The sequence below is a fragment of the Schistocerca cancellata genome, chromosome 6 (assembly GCF_023864275.1).
Source record: "Schistocerca cancellata isolate TAMUIC-IGC-003103 chromosome 6, iqSchCanc2.1, whole genome shotgun sequence".
Lineage (NCBI taxonomy): Eukaryota > Metazoa > Arthropoda > Insecta > Orthoptera > Acrididae > Schistocerca > Schistocerca cancellata.
Genome location: NC_064631.1, coordinates 273834393 through 273855057, shown reverse-complemented (window position 1 = coordinate 273855057; position 20665 = coordinate 273834393). Strand labels below are relative to the sequence as shown.

General features: G+C 39.4%; 1 long non-coding RNA gene across 1 annotated transcript; it reads right to left on the bottom strand.

Moving 5' to 3' along the window:
• Positions 1-482: 482 nt before the first annotated feature.
• On the bottom strand, positions 483-18553 carry LOC126191057 (uncharacterized). The gene is made up of 2 exons (XR_007538316.1): positions 18174-18553; positions 483-2138 (listed from the first exon to the last, which is right to left on the bottom strand). It is a non-coding gene; the product is annotated as an uncharacterized LOC126191057 (long non-coding RNA).
• Between the last annotated feature and the right edge of the window lie 2112 nt (positions 18554-20665).

The following is a 20665-nucleotide window of genomic DNA, read 5'->3' as shown; positions in this document are numbered from 1 at the left end:
ACGTATTGGCAAAAGTAACAATTTGCACACAGTCCAAGCTTGAGCTGACAAGACTGAACAGCGTACACAAGTCAAATCGTATGAAAAAGCAAGCAGTCTTCTATCTTCATATCATACATACTGCTTGCTGTAAAAATGCCATTATGAAGTGGAAAAATTTTTACAAGCTACACTGCCCGATTCATGATTGGAGACCGATATGCACCACTGAACTGCACTTAGAATCCAGATTTGCTTTTATCTCAGCTGTGCAGGTGGTTGTATATATCGATTTCCTGTAGCCAAAAGAATATTGAGAAAGAGGTTCCCCGGACGGGAGAGAAAAAATCTCATCCTGAGCAAGTCGTGGGGAAGGTGCAAAGCCTTTTGTGAGCTATTTTTAACAGAATGTACTTTATGGACTTACCAGAAGCAAAACATATTAGCAAATACAGAAGCAAAACTTATTAGCAAATATAACTCACGATACTGATCTGCCAATAATTATTAAAATACAAAGTTTTTATTTCACTAAAATTTTACAGCACACATTATGCTTGAGACTAAACTTTTATGTACCACAAGACAAAACAACATGGAATTTCTGGAATAATATGTTACACTTATTGTCTCTCACAAACAAATTATCACAAAATATTTAATTTCATATACAACATTCTTCTCCAAACTTTATTGTAATAAACACATCAAATATCTGTTGATGTAAATCTCATTTTGTACAATTACAATTCTAGTCTTTCCATTCAGTGGTTGAAATCAAAGTCTCATTCATGGTGTGACAACCTTCTCTCCCACTGGCTGTACAGCAAAATGTGTTTTCCTCAATACGTGATTATGTAAATAAATGATCGCAATAAAATGTCGACTTACAAATTTAACTCACTGAACATCCTTTCAATCAAGTAGTGCTGGCATATTATGATTTTGTTGTGTATATTTTTTTCAACTGCAAATTGATACTGAATATTGAAAATAACAGTTTTTTAAAGGAATTATTATTCTTTACAGTCTTCTAGTGTAAAAACAGAGTGGAGAAAGTGTCATTTATCAGGTTTTCCCAATGTCACTCATAAACAGGTACATGTTTTGACAAGAGAAGCTCAGTATTCAGTTATAATACAACCATGCTGCTATTAACTTTTTTCAAGTTAATAATTTTATAAAATTTGTGTCGTACATTTTTGAAAGTGTAACATGGATACGGAATTACAAAGTGGATATTATTTCATGTGTTGCATAAATGTATTTTGCTTAGACTATAGGTCTCTTTCACGTAAGTGAACTATGGGACAAAGAGTTAAAAATAAATAAAGGCTGGTACTCAGTCTGGCGTACATACATGGAGACTAGTAAAAACGAATCGTACTATTTCTACAGTGGCTATGCGGAACAAGATTTCAGGGCTATGACTTCCTTTTGAAGGCACAGAAAAACAGATATAAGACATCCACAAAGATATTTATACAAACATGTTTTTTATTTCACCGTGTTTCAAAACTGAGCACTGTATACTTTTGTAGAAACATGTACCTAGTTCATAAGCATTTTGTAAGAAGAAACATTTTACAATATAGTCTACACTTTCTCCAAATTTAATATATATGGGGGAGAAAAAAGCTATGGAATACAAAAATAAAGAACAGTACTGACTGACTAATATCTTCCACTCCCGCTCAGTAGATTATTAGTAAAGAAATATCAGACTACTTTTGATGACACTCAATTTTAACAATTTCTATTATCTAAGAACTGTAAAGTTTTTGGTCAACGACATATTCAACATTCATAATGTAACAGTGAATGTGATGGTTGGAGGAAAATCTTTTCACAGTTCATAAAAAAATGTTTTCACATAATGAAATCCTAAATAAACTAATACTTACATAATATACACAATTTGTGTGTTTATGTGCATTTTTGCTGATGTGGGCAATTAGTACCCCCAGTTTTGTTCTGAATATCATTAGAAAGTTGGGAAGAGACACAATTTTCTTACAGCACAGAAGAAGTGGATTCCGAATCAAGTCAAATAACTTCACTCGCAAATGGGTCACTGCGTTAGCTGATTAGTCTGCAAGTTGTAATAGGTTGTTGCCCTGAAAGTCCAGTTGCATAGATGAAACTGAAATATGATTTATCTGTAAATAAAAAACGGAATTAGCTGCATTTAAAAAATTCTTCCATATCTATATATACTAGTTTGGAATATTACCCACAAATAACTGGCACATGTCAATAAATTAGTTGCAGTCTGCCTCAAACATTTCTATTCAACTATGGATGTTCAAGTGCTGTGGCTCTAGTTCTATGTTTCTAGCTATACTATTTTAGTCTGGAAATAAGCCATACTATGTTTGTAGTCCAGCAAATCCTTTATAAGAAATTATGAACGATAGCAAATATTAACTTAATGCTACAAAAACAGGGGTAATTTTCTTAAAGTAAAGCTGTGTTGTCAAACAAGCCTTGCTATTTAAATGGCAGATATTTTTACACCAAAATCTAGAACATAGGAGTGAATGTTAGAGTTGTATAACCAACTTCCTGTGAAGCATTACTGCATTGTTCCACTAAATGCTTTGGCAGATGCTGAAAAATAATGCTTTAAAGAGTACCTTTCCAAAGATATAATGGCATTTTCATCTAATGACATTGTATAGAAGATATGTTTCCTCATTTATTGGCATTTACAGGCATTCAACACAATGAGAGTTAATCATTATAATTATCTAGCACACAAGTTATAATAAATCAGTGTGACTACTCAGCTACTATTTTCAAGGGTCAAGCTCTTTTTATCTGGCTTTTTAAACCATCAACCAGAGTAGCTACATGAATTTTTCAAGGTGGCAGTCACAGAATATAGTTATCTGAGTAAAAGCTTACCAGTTTACTTTAAAATTTCCAATTTGTGTCCCACTGTTCTGTCCAATCACACCTCAGCCTCTTAATCCTTCAGTAGTAGTTTCAACCATATTCACTTACCATCACACTGGCTAATTTCTATTTACTTCGGTTTGTCCAGCGAACACTAAGTGCAGGGCACTACACGAATGCAACAAGTTGTCAACTGTTCTTTCCTATTCCACATGTAGCAACATATTGTAATGCTGATGTTATAGTGTTATCACTTTCTTAATTGTGAGTACCCATGGAGCAACCAAAAGATATGCAGTTTCATACTCTTTCAATGCATACATCACATTTTATTCAAATTTCCAGAAATGATACTTCCACTGTTATGGAAGAGTCATGAAAGATTTATGTCCGTAACTTCAAAAATATTGATGCTAGGAAGCTGAAACCTTGTTTAAGGTCCAGTATGATATGTAACACATTAATGTTGTGAAGTCTGTCTGATTTTACTAAAATTAATAAAAACAGACAGTGGTGTGAATATCAAGGAGGAGGAGTGGGTTCTAGAGGAAGAGCAGTACACTACATAAAAGGACTAAGAGATTTTAGTAACAAAGTATGAAATCGGTATTGTCCTTAAAAAAAAAGCTGAGGTATTGCAGATACCAACAATTAAAACACATGTTTATTACCCATACTGATGCAAGTCAATAATTTTATTTCACCTAGATTACAAACAAACTGTTTTCTAAAGAAACTAAAAGTGCTTCTAGATTAGGCCATACATGAAATCCCTTATACACTGTGAGGCAGCCAAGTCATAACACTTCTTGTATCTCCCCAAGCATAATAGATACAAAGGTGCCATTTGGACAGTGAATTGCAGGGACAGGGCTACTTGAATACATCACATTTCATGGTTGTGCTATTTTTTATTACAGAGATATGAGGCCATCTTTGTTTTTTTTTAAATGGAACCCTATGTTAAATTTTAGCATAACATGATGGGGTTGAACGTTTTAGCTGTTAGTGACATTCGGCTAAGGGGTGAGAAAGAAGAGGAAGTGGGAGAATACAAGGTCTACCTGTCAGGAGTCAACGCAGGAATAGCACAATGGGGTGTAGGGCTTTACATCAGGAAAGAAATGGAACCCTGCGTAGTTGCAATGAGGTATGTAAACGAATGACTGATGTGGATAGATTTGACAATGTCTAGCAAGAAAATTAGGATTGTGTCAGTATATTCGGAGGGACAGATCAAGATAAGATGGATAGTTTTCATGACGCACTCAGTGATGTAGTTGTTAGAGTAAAGGACAAGGACAGTGTTCTGTTCATGGGTGATTTTAAAGCCAGGATTGGAAATCGAACAGAAGGGTATGAAAAGATTATGGGTAAATTTGGAGAGGGTATGGAGGCCAATAGGAACGGGAAACAACTCTTTGATTTCTGTGCCAGTATGGGCTTAGTAATCACAAACTCCTTTTTTAAACATAAGAACATTCACCGGTATACTTGGGAAGGCAGGGGAACCAGATGTATCACTGACTATATAATAACAGATCAGGAATTCAGGAAGGCTGTGAGGGACACACATGTATTCAGGGGATTTTTTTATGACACTGATCACTATTTAATCTGCAGTGAAATTGGTATTGTGAGGCCGAAAGTGCAGGAGGTCAGGTCCATATGTAGGAGGATAAGAGTGGAGAAACTTCAGGATAAGGAAATCAGGCACAAGTACATAACAGTTATCTCAGAAAGGTTCCAGTTAGTTGAATGTAGTCAATTACAGTCATTGGAAAAGGAATGGACAAGGTACAGGGACACAGTACTAGAAGTGGCTAAAGAATGTCTTGGAACAGTAGTGTGTAAAGGTAGGATAAAGCAAACAGCTTGGTGGAATGATACAGTCAAGGCAGCCTGTAAAAGGAAAAAGAAGGCGTATCAAAAATGGCTACATACTAGAACTCAGGAAGACAGAGAAAGTTATGTTGAAGAAAGAAACAAAGCCAAACAGATAATTGTAGCATCCAAGAAGAAATCTTGGGAAGACTTTGGAAACAGGTTGGAGACTTTGGGTCAAGCTGCTGGAAAACCATTCTGGAGTGTAATTAGCAGTCCAGTATTTTGGACAGGCCAGCAAAACCGCTGGTGAATCCTGTTGATTCCTTGGGCAGATGGAGGGAATATTTTGAAGAGTTGCTCAATGTAGGTGAAAATACGATCAGTAATGTTTCAGATTTTGATGTACAATGGGATAGGAATGATGATGTAAATAGGATCACATCTGAGGAAGTGGAGAAAATGGTCAATAGATTGCAGTGCAATAAAGCGGCTGGGATGGATGAAATTAAGTCAGAACTCATCAAATACAGTGGAATGTTAGGTCTTAAATGGCTAGACAGGATAATTAAAATGGCGTGGGAGTCGGGACAGGTTCCATCAGACTGGACGAAAGCAGTAATCACACCAATCTTTAAACATGGAAACAGAAAAGATTGTAACAACTACAGAGGAATCTCTTTAATCAGCGTTGTGGGTAAAATCTTCTCAGGTATTGTTGAAAGGAAAGTGCGAGTATTAGTTGAGGACCAATTGGATGAAAATCAGTGTGGGTTTAGGCCTCTTAGAAGTTGTCAGGACCAGATCTTTAGCTTACGGCAAATAATGGAGAAGTGTTACGAGTGGAACAGGGAATTGTATCTATGCTTTATAGATCTAGAAAAGGCATATGACCGGGTTCCTAGGAGGAAGTTATTGTCTGTTCTACGGGATTATGGAATAGGAGGCAAACTTTTGCAAGCAATTAAAGGTCTTTACATGGATAGTCAGGCAGTAGTTAGAGTTGACGGTAAATTGAGTTCATGGTTGAGAGTAGTTTCAGGGGTAAGACAAGGCTGCAACCTGTCTCCACTGTTGTTCATATTATTTATGGATCGTATGTTGAAAACAATAGACCGGCTGGGTGAGATTAAGATATGTGAACACAAAATAAGCAGTCTTGCATATGCGGATGACTTAGTTGTGATGGCAGATTCAATTGAAAGTTTGCAAAGTAATATTTCAGAGCTAGATCAGAAATGTAAGGACTATGGTATGAAGATTAGCATCTCCAAAATGAAAGTAATGTCAGTGGGGAAGAGATATAAATGGATTGAGTGCCAAATAGGAGGAACAAAGTTAGAACAGGTGGACGGTTTCAAGTACTTAGGATGCATATTCTCACAGGATGGCAACATAGTGAAAGAACTGGAAGCGAGGTGTAGCAAGGCGCTCAGCTACAATCTACTCTCTTCTGCAAGAAGGAAGTCAGTACCAAGACTAAGTTATCTGTGCACCGTTCGATCTTTCGACCAACTTTGTTCTATGGGAGCGAAAGCTGGGTGGATTCAGGTTACCTTATCAACAAGGTTGAGGTTACGGATATGAAAGTAGCTAGGATGATTGCAGGTACTAGTAGATGGGAACAATGGCAGGAGGGTGTCCACAATGAGGAAATCAAAGAAAAACTGGGAATGAACTCTATAGATGTAGCAGTCAGGGCGAACAGGGTTAGACGGTGGGGTCATGTTACACGCATGGGAGAAGCAAGGTTACCCAAGAGACTCATGGATTCAGCAGTAGAGGGTAGGAGGAGTTGGGGTAGACCAAGGAGAAGGTACCTGGATTCGGTTAAGAATGATTTTGAAGTAATAGGCTTAACATCAGAAGAGGCACCAATGTTAATACTGAATAGGGGATCATGGAGGAATTTTATAAGGGGGACTATGCTCCAGACTGAACGCTGAAAGGCATAATCAGTCTTAAATGATGATGATGATGGGCTTAAAAAGACAGTTTCAAATATGTGTATATCATAATATCTAGGCGAATAGTTTTTGAGACACAGATATGTTCCCGTATCGTATTCGTCCTTCGAAGCCGCGTTGTCCAATGAGACCTTTCCTAATGACCACTGAGGAACTTAACAGGGAAGGCATTGCTTTCCTGCTTCTTGATAACGCCACAAGATGACCCACAAGGTAGCTGGAGAGAGGGGTATAAATATGCTGCTGGGGTAATGAGACATTGCATTTCCGTCACAGTTTCTTGGAGCGGACATGTACATCAACGCAGAAAAGTTAGATATGCTTCTAGTGTATGATGAAAGCAGAAGAAATGTTGTTAGAGCAATAAAGTGATATAGAGAGGTGTATCCTGATCGTGAGCATCCCATGCGCCAGCTTCTTGCACATATTTGCAAGCAAGTACTTGATCATGGAACGCCATACAGAGGACAAGGCAGAAAACTGCAATCGGTGAATTACATGAAGAGGGCATTCTAGCGTTGACGCATAACGACCCCTGTTTCGCCTCGGAATGTGGTATAAGTCAGAGAAGTGTTCTACGGATATTGCACTGGCATAGATTTCACCCGTTTCACCTCTCATTACATCAAGCACTCTCCGGTATGGATTTTGAACGGTGCCAGGAATTTTACCGGTTCGCTCTGCAGCGCCTACAAGATGATCCAACATTTTTTCAATGGATGCTTTTTACTGATGAAGTGACTTTCACCAACCATGGTAATGTGAATATGCATAATATGCATTATTGGTCAATAGAGAACCCTCACTGGCTTCGACAGATATTCATCAGCAACTGTGGAATGTTAACGTGTGCTGCGGCATCGTCGGAAATGTCGTTGTGGGGCCGTACGTCATTCTGGGTACACTAAATGGCAATAACTATGCACAATTCCTACAAAACATTCTGCCCATTTTGCTGGAAGAGGTACCACTAACTACGCATCAGTGCATGTGGTTCCAACATGACGACTGTCTTGATCACTCTTCCCGTGTGGCTACAGAGCTGCTAAATGAAAAGTTCCCGGATTGTTGGATAGGACGATGTGCTGAAGTAAAGTGGCCAGCCCGGTCTCCTGATTTCACCCCTCTTGATTTTTTTTCTGTGGTGAGCAATCAAACATAAATTGTATGCTCAAACATCAACTACGCCAGACGATATGAAGCAACGTATCATTGAAGCCTGATATCTTACATGACACCTTCGCAGCCATTCACAAATCATTCGAATGGCGACTAAAAATGTGCATTGCAGCAGAGGGGAAGCATTTTGAGCAAATGCTTCAGTAAAGTTTTGTATCATGTACAGTATGTATTTTGCATATTTGTGTGTATTTGCTTCGCATTGTGGACAATTTACAAATATTTTCAAATAAACAACAAATATGTACGAAATAACTGACCAATAAGGGCCTCCTAATTTACATTTGTATTTCTATTACTTAAAATGTATTAACATCTTGTAGTATTTTAATACTGTATGTTGTCTACTCTTTTGGCATCACAGTTGTCAATAACTGAATAATATTTGTGCAACATCATCTGTTAATTTTTGTGCAAAATATTGCAGTATGTATTACTATTGTTGGGTAAATGGGCCTGTTTGCGTAAGGACGGATTCACAACATTTAGCATATACTCTACACTGCAGGAAAAGTCGCATTGGACAACGCCGCTTTGAAGGACGAACACAATGCAAGAACATATCTGTGTCTCAAAAACTATTCACCTAAATATTTTGATATACACCTATTTGAAACCATCTTTTTAAGCCCATCATCTTATGCTAAAATTAAAAAAACAAAAAACCAAAGATGGTCTTACCCTGTATAGTTATACTGAGGGATCTAAATACTGATACATTAAAAGATAGTTGTCCTACATGAAGTTTCTGTGATCTGATCTGTGCTTACAATCTCGAACTAGGTGTACGGGGTCCAATAAGAGGCCGTCACACCTCACAAATGTTGACAGATCATGGAATTACTAACGTTCTTCAGAATTGGCAAACAGTGTAAGTAATAAATACTGCAATCTCAGATCATTTTGGATAATGTTAAAATATCAAGAATCAATGTTTACTGAGAAAAAAAATACTGTTGCAATTTAGACAGCTGAAGCTGGAAACTTTAAGCACATTACAAAGATTACTTAAGGAAAGACAACTGCAGGCAAATACTCTCAGTAAACAACATAAATGAGAGTCGAGACTAGTTTTGTTCAGCATAAAGACTGCTTGCCATACACTACCGGTACAGTATCCAGAAATCTAAATGTGAGAAATACTAAGAGGTGATGTCAGGAATATTTTTAATCTATGTTATGATGAAGTTGTGGAAAAATTCATAAAAGGTATCAACAGCTCCCAAAAATCAAGAAATATGGATAATGTCTCCATTGTCAGAAATGTATTTTTCTGCTGCTAGCAACTGAACCTGAGGTAGTAAAAATAATACACATTCTAAACCACTGAAAACACAGGTCTTGATGGAATGTCTCATGTGGTAACATAATGGTGGTGATAAGAAAAATTTTGCAAACTGTAGGCCAATTACTACCACATCTGTCTTATCTAAAACTAGTGGAAATTGTCTTTAAAGATAGAATATAACATTTTATAGAGAAGAAAAGCATACTCCATGTGTTGTATAAATAAAACGGAAAATTATTTTATTCTCAGAATTTTGGAGAACATTCTCAGGTTTACATGAATAACATGAGCTGGAGAATATGCTTCACTGGAGAATGTCCTCAGCCTGAGTAAGAGGATGGGGAAAGTTGCTAACTGCAAAGAACAGTCACTGATTTCATATGAATAAAGCTAGAGATGTATTTCATAAGCAGAGAATATTCTTCGTTGTTGGAAGTAATCTCTGTAGCATTCTTCGACCTGGGTACCTTTTGTTAAGTTTTACCAAGGTTTTTTTCAGTAAAAATGGAGAACTTTTGTTGATCAAAAAAAGATATATATATATAGCCCAAAGAAATAATGAAGAAAGAGACTGTAGAAATTCATACAAGTTTAACAACAAAAACACTATTTGGCTTACGAATCGCTTTCTTCCTCCTTCAAATGAAACATTTGCCAATGTCAATGATTCATGGCCTGGGTCTGTATATGATGCAAGAATATGCATGTCAGATACCAAGGAAAAAACCAGTCTAATGCTTTAATTTTACAAGATGTCGGGTATGGCACTGCGGCATGGTAATGAGGCCATTCCTGAATCTACAAACATATGATGAGAAGGCCTACAACGTATTTCAGCATAGCCCCTATTTTGGAAAATTCAGTGAAGATGGTTATTTCATTAAATAACTACACTGACAGTGACACTTCAGGCATCTGACATAGCAACGAGAGTGATGTCAGTAGAAGTTTTACATTAACACGATACAAATGAAGCACAGACAGATTCAGCTGCAAGTTAGTACAGCGTAGTTTACAATTTTAAGTAGCTACAAAACAAAAGTATACTGTCGTAAGTTTTGCAATTTTAATCAGAAGACCTTATCAATAACTAATTCCAAATGATTTTTTTACCAAGGAAAATAGCCATTCAACCATACATTTTGAGAAGTTATTTTATTTTCACAACCAGTTCCAGCATTCTAATATGCTATCTTCAAGCCCCATATCCACTTCATGTATTGTCAACCAGATGTATCGATATTAGCATCCTGGAGCCATCAATATCTGGATACTGTGAATTCAATACCTGAAGCCTTCCTTCGAAGACTTGACTACATCAGTTGTTGTCAAGTCTTCAAAGAATGGACTCAGTAAAAAAATTCTCGAGCTCCAGTTGCTGATGGCTCCAGTATGCTAATATTGATAGATCTGATTGTCTATACATGAAGATAGCGTATTGAAATGCTGAAACTGGTTGTCAAAATAAAATAAAATAATTAACTTCTCAACACATACGGGTGTTTGGCCATTGTCCATCATCCGCAATGGATTAACAGAAATTCCAAATGAAGTTTATCTCGGGAATTCAGGCTGCATCACACAAAATCGATACTTCTGAAATATTCAGGTATTGTTTCTTTGTATACCAGTTGCCCTATTTAATATATGTTTTCTCATAGCATAAATCTTAAAAATGATTTACTCTTAAGATTTCTTTGCATAATGTGTTCACCTAAATTCAATAACAAAAAGTTTCCTGCATGTCGAAAATTTAGTCACATCATCAGAAGACGCATTTTTGTAAACTGTCCATATATTATCTTAAGAATTTGTTGCCACACATAAAACTAAAATTGAAACATAGTGCAACTCTTCTGGACCACATGAGTGCCAATTTCATACACTCCTGGAAATGGAAAAAAGAACACATTGACACCGGTGTGTCAGACCCACCATACTTGCTCCGGACATTGCGAGAGGGCTGTACAAGCAATGATCACACGCACGGCACAGCGGACACACCAGGAACCGCGGTGTTGGCCGTCGAATGGCGCTAGCTGTGCAGCATTTGTGCACTGCCGCCGTCAGTGTCAGCCAGTTTGCCGTGGCATACGGAGCTCCATCGCAGTCTTTAACACTGGTAGCATGCCGCGACAACGTGGACGTGAACCGTATGTGCAGTTGACGGACTTTGAGCGAGGGCGTATAGTGGGCATACGGGAGGCCGGGTGGACGTACCGCCGAATTGCTCAACACGTGGGGCGTGAGGTCTCCACAGTACATCGATGTTGTCGCCAGTGGTCGGCGGAAGGTGCACGTGCCCGTCGACCTGGGACCGGACCGCAGCGACGCACGGATGCACGCCAAGACCGTAGGATCCTACGCAGTGCCGTAGGGGACCGCACCGCCACTTCCCAGCAAATTAGGGACACTGTTGCTCCTGGGGTATCGGCGAGGACCATTCGCAACCGTCTCCATGAAGCTGGGCTATGGTCCCGCACACCGTTAGGCCGTCTTCCGCTCACGCCCCAACATTGTGCAGCCCGCCTCCAGTGGTGTCGCGACAGGCGTGAATGGAGGGACGAATGGAGACGTGTCGTCTTCAGCAATGAGAGTCGCTTCTGCCTTGGTGCCAATGATGGTCGTATGCGTGTTTGGCGCCGTGCAGGTGAGCGCCACAATCAGGACTGCATACGACCGAGGCACACAGGGCCAACACCCGGCATCATGGTGTGGGGAGCGATCTCCTACACTCGCCGTACACCACTGGTGATCATCGAGGGGACACTGAATAGTGCACGGTACATCCAAACCGTCATCGAACCCATCGTTCTACCATTCCTAGACCGGCAAGGGAACTTGCTATTCCAACAGGACAATGCACGTCCGCATGTATCCCGTGCCACCCAACGTGCTCTAGAAGGTGTAAGTCAACTACCCTGGCCAGCAAGATCTCCGGATCTGTCCCCCATTGAGCATGTTTGGGACTGGATGAAGCGTCGTCTCACGCGGTCTGCACGTTCAGCACGAACGCTGGTCCAACTGAGGCGCCAGGTGGAAATGGCATGGCAAGCCGTTCCACAGGACTACATCCAGCATCTCTACGATCGTCTCCATGGGAGAATAGCAGCCTGCATTGCTGCGAAAGGTGGATATACACTGTACTAGTGCCGACATTGTGCATGCTCTGTTGCCTGTGTCTATGTGCCTGTGGTTCTGTCAGTGTGATCATGTGATGTATCTGACCCCAGGAATGTGTCAATAAAGTTTCCCCTTCCTGGGACAATGAATTCACAGTGTTCTTATTTCAATTTCCAGGAGTGTATTTGTCAGCTCACCTGTTTGAGTGAGCTGAATGAAATGTAAGAATATACACTAAGAACTTTCTCAAGGAGGGGAAATACTGAGAAAGAACTCCCTGGTCAAAGAAAATACTGAATCTTTTATTCATTTGAAATTGAGAACTTACTCAGATCTTTTGCTCTGAGAATCTTCTCCAAAGAATGTTATCTTTTTTATTCATATGACCCAATGAGGAACAGCACAGTTTTTGAAAATGCATTGTAAATATACAATGTATGTACTTTTTGGTGATGTAGGAATGATTTTGCTGTTATTTGCTCTTTTTTTTGTTAGGCAGACATGGTGTTACAAAGTGAGGCCATTAAAGTGTAAAATAGTGAAAATTAATGAGTGCTAGGTGCACACTGTGAAAGTGTAAATTTTGAAAATACGAACATGACCATGTGAATTCATGTGGACATCACAAAGTGATTAATCATGTTTTTATCTTGTCCAGCTTATGTCTTGGATTGTTGTTAAGTATTCATCTAAGGGCAATTAAATTAAAAATAAAGGAAGAAAGATTAGGGTTTAAAGTCCTACTGACATATTAGAGATGGAGCACACAGAATAGTTCATGGGTGGGTAAGGGAATAGACTGTGCCCTTTCAAAGGAACCTTACCACCATTTGTCCGGAGCAATTTAGGGAAATTTTGGAATGGCCAGGCGCAGATTTGAGCCACTGTTCTCCCAAATACAAGTCCAGTATGCTAATCACTGTTCCACTCCACTCAGTATGTGATTAAATGAAGTTCTGACCAAATATGATATGTCCATGTTATGTTATAGGGGTATTTATAAATATAATTGAACTGCATCTTCATATTGGAAATGTCTACATATGAATGAACGAGTGAATGAATAAATAAATAAATAAATATAGTGAGTGGTCCCATGTTGTACATAGTTCAAAATGGATATGAGGAATGATATCTTGAGCAAACTGATACAACTGCTTGCGTGTCGCAATTTGATTTTCAAACAGCTTTTGTACACTTGCTTTTCTGCACCACAACCTCCTCATTCAGGTCTATCACAAGCACTTAAACCATGTGCCATTGCACAATAATCCTATCCTGCATCAGTATTGCAACCATTATTATGGAGACTTAGGTTGAGAATTTTTTATGTTGTGCTTCACGGCCACCTTTTTTTATATTAAAAAAAGAACAGGGATTAGCAAAGGTTGAAGCCAGGGGGTTACAGGAACAAAGGATGCATTGTACAGAGTGTTCCCACCTGCGCAATTTAGAAAAGTTGGTGTTGGTAGGAAGAATCCAGATAGTACAGACTGAAGCAGTTACTGAGGTGAGGCACATTGAGTTGGGCAGCATGTTCAGTAAGTAAGTTGTCCAACTGGCTCTTGGGGCACAGCTGGCAGTGGTCACTCAAGTGGGCTGACAGCTAATTAGTTGTCATGCTCAGGGAGAAAGCAGCACAGTGGTTGCAACTTAGTTTGTAGAACACATGGCTGCTTTCATAGGTAGCGCTGTCTTTGATAGGATAACTGACACCTGAGACAGGACTGAAGTATGTATGGGACAGGTCTGATGTCTAGGTCTGTTGCAGGGATATGAGTCATGAGGCAACGGGTTGGTAACAGGGTTGGACTAGGGAAGGGCAAGGATACTGCACAGGTTCAATGGGTGGCAGAATACCACTGTAGGAGGGATTGGGAGAATAGTGAGGAGGATATTCCTCATTTCAGGGCTTTGGGAGACGTAGCCGAAACCATGTTGGAAAATATGATTGAGTTTCTCCAGCCCTGGGTGGTACCGAATCAAGAGATGAGTGCTTCTTTGTGGCTGTATGGTGAGCATGTGAGTGATGGTAGATTACTGGAGAGGCAAGACACACGAGATCTGTTTCTGGACAAGGCTAGGGGGGACTTGCATTCTGTGAAGACCTCTGTGAGACTCATGGCATTTCTGGAGGACTGCTCATCACTACAAATGTGCTGACAACTGATCACTACAAATGCGATGACCAGGGGTGGCTATGTTGTACAGAAGGGACTTCTTGGAATTGACTGGGTGGCAGCTGTCAAAGTGGATGTGGTGTAGGTGGTTGGTAAGTTTGATGTGGACGGGGGTACAGATATAGCTATCCTTGAGGTGGAGGGCAACATCAAGGAACGAGGTTTGTTGGCTTGAGAAGGACCAGGGAAGCAAATAGGGGAAAAAGTGTCAAGGTTCTTATGGAACGTAGATAGGATTTCCTCACCTTTGGTCCAGATCACAAAGGTGTAATCAATGAACATGAACTAGGTAAGGTGTTTGGGATTCTGGGTGGTTAGGAAGGGTTCCCCAGTAGCCCATGAATAGATAGGCATAGGATGGTGCTAAACTAGTGCCTATCACTGTACCACTGATTTGTTTGTAGGTTACGCCTTCAAATGAGAAGTAACGTTCGGTGAGGATACAGTTGGTCATGGTGACCAGGAGGGAACTCGTAGGTTTGGAGTTAGCAGAATGTTGGGAAAGGTCTGTTCATTAGTGGCAAGATCATGAGCATTGGGAACATTGGTGAACAGGGAGGTGGCATTGACAGTGATGAGCATGGTGCTGGGTGGCAAAAGAACAGGAAACTGTGAGAGTTGATGGAAAAATGGTTTGTGTCTTTTATATAGAAGGGTAGGTTATGTGTAATAGGCTGAAGCTGTTGATCCACGAGAGCAGGGATTCTCTCTGCGGTGTCCTGAGTGGTTGGATTTGTGGACTTTAGTAAGTAGGAGTACAGGAAGTGGTGGGGGTGAGGTGACAAATAGACTCAAGGGAGAGGTTCTGGGTGGACCTAAGGAGGAACTGGGAGATCCTGCTGCATTTCAGGAATGGCATCACTGTGGCTGGGTTTGTATTTGGATCTGTGTGACAGCTTGTGAGTTCTTCTGCCATGTCATCCTTGCAGTTCATAACCAAAGTGGTGGAGCCTTTCTTGGCAGGTGGTTTTACAAGATCAAGATCAACTTTCAGGTGATGGACTGCAGTTTTTTTATTTTATTTCCCTTTTTTTTATTTATTAAGGTTGGTTTCCATGTTGAGGGATTTGGGGGAACATACAACATACCCTTTGACCCTGTAACATCCCTGACATCAACCTTCACCAGTCCCTGTCTTCTACCTACCTATCCCCCTTCCCGTTCCCACTACAGCACTACACACGCCTTCTATCCCACCAACACACTTACTAGTATTTCCCCTCACCTCCCCCTATATAGTCTCTCGACTCTGCATGTAACGGCCCATCCTGCCCCTATCAAATCTCTGCAAGCTCCCATGGGCAGCACAGTATCTTCTTCCTCCAGCCCTACCCTGGTGTCCCATCCCTAATCCATGTCACCGGCTATATCCCCAACACCCACCCAGGAAATTCTGAAAAACGAAAACTTGAGATGTTTACAAGATTAAATTAATACCCCATTGTATTATGTTGCATATAAAATTAAAGCACAGTTTCAAAGCTTTCTTAAAAAAAAAAAAAAAAAAAAAAAAAAAAAAAAAAAAAAAAAAAAAAACACCACTAGGTTATTATGGTACAAAGATTTCATTAAAACTCACTGATTTCATATGGAATGACCCATTGGTGACTTGAGCAAAATTTTGTTTGCTTGCTGTGTGTATACCAAATATCTATGAAATCCCATATGTACATAAAGCATGCTATTAAACTAATTCTGGTGAACTGTAATTTGAAATCATTCAAATTATCTTTGGAATGAGAAAAACTGTTGATAACTTGTTGTATTCACATGACATCAGGCACTTGCAACACTTGGCAAACCAATATACTAGAAATCAGCTTATGTGCTAAGTGGACATAGTCAGAGACAATGTTGTTGAAAAGGAGGCACACTAGTGAACACGTAATGCAAGTGTGATGTGACACAAAATTTGGAAACTTCAAAGTAATACAAGGACCTGTTATCCAAATAACTTTCTTATGATTATTACTTTCAAAAATTCAGATACTTCGGTCTGATGATTTTAACGTAGGCACTCAGAATATGAGAATGTGACTCTCAAAGAACGTGTAAAAGTGGGTTCACACTGAATCATTGTATGTTGACTGCAGCTAAAGTGTACTTACACTGTCGGCAGCTCTTGCATTGCATAGTGAAGCTGGCAATTTGTTGCTTGTGGTTGCAGCCAGCTGGCTGATAGTTTATGGTAGCCGGTGTGAATTTCTGAATGTAATGATTTCTTTTTGATGAAAATACAAAATGATTACATTTATTTTCGCAACAGCTCATGCAATAGGAAAACTGCTGATACTGTAAGTGCACTCACAGAGTGTTACTGAGACAGATAGGTGATACTGCTCAGCAGTATTTGAACTGTTGCTACAGGCAGATAACGGCGCACCTGCTACGGGCCATATGCATGTAATTTTGGTGGAGTAACGTAAGTTGGATACACTGAATCTACCCATACCGAGCATCAGTTCTGATGCATAACGTAATGATGATATTGTGTTTGACATCATATACACGAAAGAGGAAGATAACAGAACATTGGAAATAATTTTATTTGTATATATTAGTTTTGGAAATGTAAAGGGTGGGGAAATATGGACAGACATGAACCATACCCAGAGGCCCAAGTTAGGTTGCGAGTTTTCAAAATGATAACAATCTTTTAAAATAAAACCAGACCAGCATAAAGATCTGTTTGATTAAAAGTGTTACCCAAATATCCTGAGATTGCGAAGTAACATATGAAAGATTACTTTAATCAACCAATCTAATGGCTGACTTTCTCTACAATATTCTCTAGATATAGGCAATCAAAAGGTTGTCCAATTTATAAGCCTAAAGCCTACCTCTTAAAAATAAAGCATATATGACTAAGGAAATAATACAAACTTAAGAGATCTCTCAGCATACTCTCAATAACCATTTGACAGCAGAATATAACCTTGAATAAGTGATGTAGATGTGTTAGTGAATCCATGTGACATGTAAAAGAGATTATATGGTAGGTTTGCTCTATGGGAAAAAAAAAATAAAAAAAAAAAAATTGCAGAATTAACTTCAATATGTGCCGGTGCTTCATCTGACACTGAAAATCGCCCCCGTTTTGTGTATGAATGGTGTTTCTTTCTGGATGACATCAAGCAGAGACATTAATATGATAAAATTTGTTAGTTAACTTTAGGCAGATGGCCACCAAAGACCTAGCTCAGAAGTCATAGAACACAGAAACACCAAATATTTAATGAAAAAAGTTGTATAACAACATTTTGCAAATCTTTAGTCCAGCTCACTAGGACATTATTCAAATAAGAGGCAGAAGTTTCAAACCAGAGCTGGATTCAAATATATCCAACAACAGATGATCATACAAAGCGAGTATGAGTCAGTAGGAGGATATTTTTAAGATATCAAGATCAAACTTCTGTGTGACGTATTAAGAGACATTTTACCACCTGCTATATGGACATTTTGTAATCAGTGAAACAGTAAAATTTATAGTACAATAATTCTACCTCGTATACACGTGCAGCACTAGTCTTCTTACAGGGAGAAGTGGAACCGAGAGGGGGGGGTGGGGGTGGGGAGGGCAAGGAGAAGTGTTACACTACTACATCCACAACCAATGAGACACGCAATAAGTAGCTTCCATAGAATAAACGATAAATACATAATATGTATCCAACAAGCAATTAAAGTGGTAGATATTACTGTGACTAACAACTAATTTACAAGCTTACTAACTTTTGTGTTTTAATGATGCTACTGCAATGCAGACCTGTCACGTTCTGTTTGCCGCCCGGAAGCACTTGATATCTGATTGAAGTTTAATGGTTTGGTCAGCTATAACCAACGGAACATCTCTTTGACATCCACAATGTTGGCATATTTGCAAAAATAGAGACCCATCTGCATTTTTAAAAGGTGTGATTCATATTTTTGGCCACATGAAAGTGATCGCAAACCATCGAACATTCAAGTCATATGATTACAGTTTTTTGAACAAACACTGTATACTTCAGAACTGTACGACTTTCATATTATGTTACCACAATGTCGTAGTTATTTTACACACTATTTTAAATTACAGTCGTTAAAAAAAAGCATAATTTCAACAGCGTCAAATATGGGCTTCAATGGACCACTGCGTTTAGTGGTTCGGCCCGAATACTCGATAAATCCAATCTCGAGTCTAGGTGGTCGTCAATTTCACCCACAATGGCCACATTGTCTCCGCGGATGATGTGAAGTCCGAGAACGACTTGCTCAACGCCTTGCACATTGCTATATACCCTTTCGTGACTTTCATCCAATATAAGATTAATTGTCTGGTCAAAACCTTTCAAGGTTCCCACGAAATTACGCCCATCGGCTGTTATTACTGACACTGTACGATTTAAATAACCTTCAAGGCCTGAAGCCATTTTCAGTGCACAAGTTTGGGCAAATTCAGAACACAAATAACTTGTCACAATTCAACACAATGTCATAAGCCAGAACACCACAACAGATACATGCGCGTTTGTGGACCACATGCGTAAACAAATACCAGACTACCAGATAGATGTTTAGCATCTCTGATTCTTAATCGAAATCGGGGTATGATCGATTCGAACTGTAAAGCCCGGTCCACATGCAACGATCTGTCTGCGCAGACATCAGCGCAGATGTCTGTACATCCAAAAGATCTCTGCAAATGTGGTGTGTTCACACGACACAAACCCCAATCTACTACTCGCCCGACATCTGCCGGTGTAGAAAAGAAATATCACTGGCAAGCGACTACGCTCCCCGTAAACGTCAAAAATTTAATTCAGTTATTTTGAAATATAGAAATGGAGGAAGTTCTGTTGTGGTCTGTGCCCGCAACTTGTGTTACAAAAAACATTCAGACCAACCGCAGGAAACAGAGAAAGTGGGCAAAATGGTGTAGACAGTGGCTGCTAATGCGAAAGCAGTTTTCTCTCGTAAATTTACTGCGAGAGTTGCAGGACGAACCTAACGAATGGCGAAATTATTTGCGGATGGATGTCGAAACTTATAATTATCTCTTAATGCTTGTAACCCTTCATATTATGAGAAAAAAATACTTGTATGAGAAGGGCAATTTCCCCTCATCAACGGCTGGCGGTGACATTGACACTCCAATTTCATCTTCAATTGTACTCCTGCTTGGTCTTGACGTTTCTTGATCACTAAGAAAGCCAAGCAGATCAAAATACCATAACGTTGTCGGGTATACTTAATCTACTCCTACACCAGATCTTCTAGATTTCTGAACTTTGGGTAACTCTTTTCGGTAAACAGTTCGCAACGATTTTTTTTTATTACTGCTTCTCTGTTTGCCGAGGCGTCAACTGCCCGCAATTTTTCAATTAGAGCATTGTGTGCTGCTGTCTTTTTGTCTCGGTCACCGGTCACTATATTCTTTACTTTTAATCTTCCACAAACATGGGTGGTTTCTACATATTTCAATGAATTCACTTACAAACTCTCGAGAACACTGACGAGTATCAGCCATTTTAATGCCCTGTGCGCACAAATACAAACACTGAGCAAACAGCTGTTTCGCGCCGGATTTGCGGCGATCTCCTGTCCACACGCTCCAACTTGTCTGCGTAGATGTGGTTTGAACCCACAGATTTGAGAGGTTTCGCTCAAACCTCCAACTCCAACTTCCAGGTTTGTACACACCTCAGGTTGGTGCAAATCTTCTGTCCACGCGCAACGATCTGTCTGCGCAGGTGTGATGTGCGCAGACATTTGCGCTGACAGATCGTTGCGTGTGGACGGGCATTAAAGAAGTTAATTAGAGCAGATTAGGTTAGATTAGATTAGATTAGTACTTGTTCCATAGATCATGAATACGACACTTTGTAATGATGTGGAACGTGTCAGGTTAATAAAAGATGTCTGTACAAGATATTACATTACACAAAATATTGCATGACACTAATGTTTAAGTTGTTTTTTTTTTCATAGTGAAGATCATCCTTTCTCCTGGTGTTATAGCTATGCACACTGCTATTACTTTTGAACTGGGTTGGATTGTTAACAACAAATTTCATAAGTGAATATATATACTGTGAGGTTACTGTGAGGATCCCTAGATCCTTAAATAGATGTCTGCAGGATGACCATGGGTGGGCTCCAGCAATTATTCTGATTACACGTTTTTGAGCAATGAATACTTTTCTACTCAACGATGAATTACCCCAGAATCTGATGCCATACGA